This window comes from Heterodontus francisci, chromosome 19 (genome assembly GCF_036365525.1).
Source record: "Heterodontus francisci isolate sHetFra1 chromosome 19, sHetFra1.hap1, whole genome shotgun sequence".
Classification (NCBI taxonomy): domain Eukaryota; kingdom Metazoa; phylum Chordata; class Chondrichthyes; order Heterodontiformes; family Heterodontidae; genus Heterodontus; species Heterodontus francisci.
This window is the reverse complement of record NC_090389.1, coordinates 74,266,836-74,273,186: the sequence shown is the minus strand read 5'-3', so window position 1 is coordinate 74,273,186 and position 6,351 is coordinate 74,266,836.

Below are 6,351 nucleotides of genomic sequence, written 5' to 3'. Positions count from 1 at the left end.
GATTATTATTAGCGATTCCATTAATGATAACATTTGAAATGTTTTAATCTTTTGGTCGAGGGGAGGATTAAAACATGATAAAGTGGAATTAGATATTTACTGATAAATACAAGTAGAGGACAGTCACATAGTAATGATTTGGTACCAAAAAAAATCAGGGATTGCACAATTCTTTACATCACAAAAGATGGCTGGAATCTGAAAGAAAATGCTGGAAACAGCAGGTCAGCCAACATCTGTGCAGAAAAGGGTTAGATTAAATATAGCTGAAAAAACAGACATGCTGTCAAAACTTTTCATCTTGCACTCATCAGTACAAGGCAAGAATGCCAAATTTCAAATGGAGTAACAATTTATGATGCATGAGAAAAGAGTGCTGATTGGTTGGTACGTCGACTCCGATTGGTCGAGGCATTGCCATGGAGATGGCACCAGAGAACTATTGTCCCCCACACTTTTGTTTAATTCAATAAAGGTGCAAAGCCTGCACATGTTCCTTTTGCCTGCAGAGGACAGGTCTCTGCATATAAATATATGTAGCTTCTAACAAGCTTAAATGAGCCACATTGCAAGTTCGACTGATAAAGTTAAATTGGTTGTTAGTGCAATTCTCAGCACACTCAAGATGTTCAGTAAGTGCTGTCCAATTGCAGAATCACATCTAATGTTGGACATTGTGTTCTGAGTTTTGCAAGTATGGGCTGGTTGAGTACGGTTAGTCTTCTTCTTCTTAGGCAGTCCCTCGGGAACGAGGATACCTTTCTTCCACTCCAGGGTTGTGGGTCCTTAGGTGACTGAATAGTCCAATTCGGGATCCGCATACTCTGCCACTGGTGGGGTAGGTGGTGTTTGATGAGGCGAGTTGATGGGATGCTCGAATTTTCAAACGCTCCTTCCGCTTGGTTGCTTTCTGCCTGGACATGTTGACATTGTTCAAACTGGCTGGCACCTTCGCGGATGCTTCTTCTCCATTTTGGGTGGTCTTGGGCAAGAGATTCCCACGAATCAGTGGGGATGTCAGATTTTTTCAGGGAGGCTTTAAGGACATCCTTGTAGCGTTTCCTCTGCCCTCCTGGTAACCTCTTGCCATGACGGAGCTCTGAGTAGAAAGCTTGATCTAGGAGTCTTGTGTCAGACATGTGGACGATGTGGCCTGCCCAACGTAACTGACGAGCCATGACCAGTGTCTCGATTCTGGGGTTGTTAGACTAAGAGAGGACACTGATATTGGAGTGCCTGTCCTGCCACTGAATTTGCAGGATTTTGTGGAGGCACCACTGGTGATATCTCTCCAGGGCTTTGAGATGTCTGCTGTACAGTGTCCATGTTTCCAATGCATACAGGAAGGCAGGTAACACCGCGGCCCTGTAGACCATGAGCTTGGTGCCAGATCTGAGGTCGATGCATTCACGGAGGCGTATGAAAGAATGGGCCTTAAGCTAAACATCCGGAAGACAAAGGTCCTCTACAAGCCTGCTCCCACAGCGCAACACTGCCCCCCACCCCGACTATCAAGATACATGGCAAACCACTGGATAATGTGGATCACTTCTCATAGCTTGGGAGCCTCCTGTCTTCAAGGGCAGACATCGACAATGAAACTCAGCATCACCTCCAGTGTGCCATCACAGCCTTCGGTTGTCTGTGGAAAAGTGTGTTTGACAACAAAGACCTCACATCTGGCACCAAGTAAGGTCAGTACTTTGCCTGTTGCAAACAGCCAAAGGGACATGCTGTTTGATATGATCCACCAGTTGTTGGGACGAACAGTCTACATACCTGGCATCGCACCAGTTAGGTTAAAGTTTCAGGTCTTATGAGCCTTGATCAAAACTGGAAGATGTTACATGGAACTGAACATGTTGTATGGAGGAATAGAGAAGAAAGGGGTTGGGAAAATATTACTACATACAAGAAAAGAAAAAGAATGATCTGTAAAGTGAACAAGAGATGATTAAGTGACAAGTGATAATGACGAAAGACCAGGAGACATGAAAGAAATTAGAGAAATGAAAGATATGTGAGAGATATGTAAACATATCAGGTTTTATGACCTTCGCTCAGAACTGGAAGATGTTACAGATGAACAACCTATTAGAAGGAACACAGCAAGGCAAATTAGGTTGGGAAAAATGAAGAAAATAATGGTCGTTAAAATGATTAGCTGGAGTACAGGAGATGATGAAATGACAGAAGTGCTAACAGCATAAGACAAAGGAAGGCATGATGAGAGAATTAAAAGATATATACGAGACCCAGAGGATGCGTGAATGGTGAAAGCACAATTGCAGGTGAGTATGGAACACAGGTTCCAGTGGCACAGGTCTCTGGTGGAATAATATGGTAGGTAGACACCGTGGTGCAGACCACCCCCCCCCCCCCCCCCCCCCCCACCCCCCAATATGGGATGCCCAGTACACAGTATAAACTTCAACCTCTCTGGAAGCACTGGTAGGCCCATCCTACATTAGCAGCACCTGCTATCAGAGAGGAAAGAGGAGCTGTGGTTAAGGTCTGAAATTGTCAAAATCAATGTTACAGCCAGAAGGTTGCAAACTTTCTAGTAGAAAGATAAGGTGCTGTTCCTCTAGCTTGTTGTTGAGCTTTATTCAAACTATGCTGTCCAATTGTGGAATCACATCTAATGTTAGACATGGTGTTCTGGGTGTAGAAGGTCAATGACAGAGAGTTCAGAGTGGGTCAAATGACCAGAAGCTCAGTGTCACACGAACAGGAGAATGGAAGTGTTCAGCAAAGCAATTATCCAATCTGCGTTTGGTCTCCGCCATGTAGAAGAGATCACATTGTGAACAGCAAATACAGTATACTGAGTTTGAAAAGTACCAGTAAATCATAGTCTCACCTGGAATGAGTGTTTGGGTCCCTGGACAATGGTATGGAAGGAGGTGAAAGGGGAGGTGTTGCATCTCCTACGCTCGCATGGGAAACTGCCAAGGGAAGGGGAGCAGGTTTAGAATTAGAATTAGAACATTACAGCGCAGTACAGGCCCTTCGGCCCTCGATGTTGCGCCGACCTGTGAAACCATCTGACCTACACTATTCCATTTTCATCCATATGTCTATCCAATGACCACTTAAATGCCCTTAAAGTTGGCGAATCTACTACTGCTGCAGGCAGGGCGTTCCATGCCCTTACTACTCTCTGAGTAAAGAAACTACCTCTCACATCTGTCCTATATCTATCACCCCTCAACTTGAAGTTATGTCCCCTCGTGTTTGCCATCACCATCCGAGGAAAAAGACGCTCACTATCCACCCTATCTAACCCTCTGATTATCTTATATGTCTCTATTAAGTCACCTCTCCTCCTCCTTCTCTCCAACGAAAACAACCTCAAGTCCCTCAGCCTTTCCTCGTAAGACCTTCCCTCCATACTAGGCAACATCCTAGTAAATCTCCTCTGCACCCTTTCCATAGCTTCCACATCCTTCCCATAATGCGGTGACCAGAACTGCACACAATACTCCAGGTGCAGTCTCACCAGAGTTTTGTACAGCTGCAGCATGACCTCGTGGCTCCGAAACTCGATCCCCCTACTAATAAAAGCTAACACACCATATGCCTTCTTAACAGCCCTATTAACCTGGGTAGCAACCTTCAGGGATTTATGCACCTGGACACCAAGATCTCTCTGCTCATCTACACTACCAAGAATCTTCCCATTAGCCCAGTACTCTGCATTCCTGTTACTCCTTCCAAAGTGAATCACCTCACACTTTTCCGCATTAAACTCCATTTGCCATCTCTCAGCCCAGCTCTGCAGCCTATCTATGTCTCTCTGTACCCTACAACATCCTTCGGCACTATCCACAACTCCACCGACCTTAGTGTCATCTGCAAATGTACTAACCCACCCTTCTACACCCTCTTCCAGGTCATTTATAAAAATGACAAACAGCAGTGGCCCCAAAACAGATCCTTGCGGTACACCACTAGTAACTAAACTCCAGGATGAACATTTGCCATCAACCACCACCCTCTGTCTTCTTTCAGCTAGCCAATTTCTGATCCAAAGCTCTAAATCACCTTCAACCCCATACTTCCGTATTTTCTGCAATAGCCTACCGTGGGGAACCTTATCAAACGCCTTACTGAGATCCATATACACCACATCCACGGCTTTACCCTCATCCACCTGTTTGGTCACCTTCTCGAAAAACTCAATAAGGTTTGTGAGGCACGACCTACCCGTCACAAAACCGTGCTGACTATCTCTAATGAACTTATTCTTTTTAAGATGATTATAAATCCTGTCTCTTATAACCTTTTCCAACATTTTACCCACAACTGAAGTAAGGCTCACAGGTCTATAATTACCAGGGCTGTCTCTACTCCCCTTCTTGAACAAGGGGACAACATTTGCTATCCTCCAGTCTTCTGGCACTATTCCTGTCGACAATGACGACATAAAGATCAAGGGTTAGGGGTTGATGGAAGAGTAGACCAAGGTGTCATGGAAGAAACAGTTTACTGGGATAATTCTGTTTGTTGATCTAGGACAGGAGGTAGAAGTGGACTGTGGGTCTATGAAGTTGGACGCTGTGGGGAAAAGATCTCCAGAGGAGATGAACTCAGTGAAGTCTGAGAGATGATGGATTGGTGTTCAGTAGTGATGTCATGGTCCAGATGGAGGTAAGAGGAGTTGTCATTGCAGCAGCTTTTTTGGGAGCAGAGAGTGCGAGCGAGTGAGCAGCTGGGAAGGTCAGTTTAAAGTAAACTTAATTTCTTTTTGTTTTCGGCGGAGACTAGGGGGCTGCTGGGTAAGTAAAACCCTATATATTTGGGCCGTTTCTGATGTCTGATGTCCCTGACTCCTTCACGTGCAGGAAGTGTGTCCAGCTGCAGCTCTTGTTAGACCACATGACGGCTCTGGAGCTGCGGATGGACTCACTTTGGAGCATCCGCGATGCTGAGGAGGTAGTGGATAGCACGTTTAGCGAATTGGTCACACCGCAGATTAGGATTGCTGAGGGAGAAAGGGAATGGGTGACCAAAAGGCAGAGAAAGAGCAGGAAGGCAGCGCAGGTGTCCCCTGCGGTCATCTCCCTCCACAACAGGTATACTGTTTTGGATACTGTTGAGGGAGATGGCTCACCAGGGGAAGGCAGCAGTAGCCAGGTTCATGGCACCGTGGCTGGCTCTGCTGTTCAGAAGGGCAGGAAAAAGAGTGGAAGGGCTATAGTCATAGGGGATTCGATTGTAAGGGGAGTAGATAGGCGGTTCTGTGGTCGAAAACGAGACTCCCGAATGGTATGTTGCCTCCCAGGTGCACGGGTCAGGGATGTCTCAGATCGGCTGCAGAACATTCTGAAGGGGGAGGGTGAACAGCCAGTTGTCGTTGTGCACATAGGCACCAATGATATAGGTAAAAAATGGGATGGGGTCCAACAAGCAGAATTTAGGGAGTTAGGAGCCAAGTTAAAAAGTAGGACCTCAGAGGTAGTAATCTCAGGATTGCTACCAGTGCCACGTGATAGTCAGAGTAGAAATGAAAGAATAGTCAGGATGAATGCGTGGCTTGAGAGATGGTGCAGGAGGGAGGTGTTCAGATTTTTGGGACATTGGGACCGGTTCTGGGGGAGGTGGGATTATTACAAATTGGACGGTCTACACCTGGGCCGGACTGGAACCAATGTCCTTGGGGGTGCTTTTGCTAATGCTGTTGGGGAGGGTTTAAACTAATGTGGCAGGGGGATGGGAACCAAATGAGGTCAGTGGAGAGTAAGGAGATAGTAACTAAAGCCTGTAAGGAACTAGATAATGAAGTCAGCGTGACTAAGGGAAAGAGTAGGCAGGGAGCAGATGATGAAAGCAAAGGGACTGGTGGTCTGAGGTGTATTTGTTTTAATGCAAGAAGTGTAGTAGGTAAGGCAGATGAACTTAGGGCTTGGATTAGTACCTGCGAGTATGATGTTATTGCTATTACTGAGACTTGGTTAAGGGAAGGGCATGATTGGCAACTAAATATCTCAGGATACCGATGCTTCAGGCGGGATAGAGAGGGAGGTAAAAGGGGTGGAGGAGTTGCATTACTGGTCAAAGAGGATATCACAGCTGTGCTGAAGGAAGGCACTATGGAGGGCTTGAGCTGTGAGGCAATATGGGCAGAACTCAGAAATAGGAAGTGTGCGGTAACAATGTTGGGGCTGCACTACAGGCCTCCCAACAGCGAGCGTGAGATAGAGGTACAAATATGTAAACAGATTATGGAAAGATGTAGGAGCAACAGGGTGGTGGTGATAGGAGATTTTAATTTTCCCAACATTGACTGGGATTCACTTAGTGTTAGAGGTCTAGATGGAGCAGAATTTGTAAGGAACATCCAGGAGG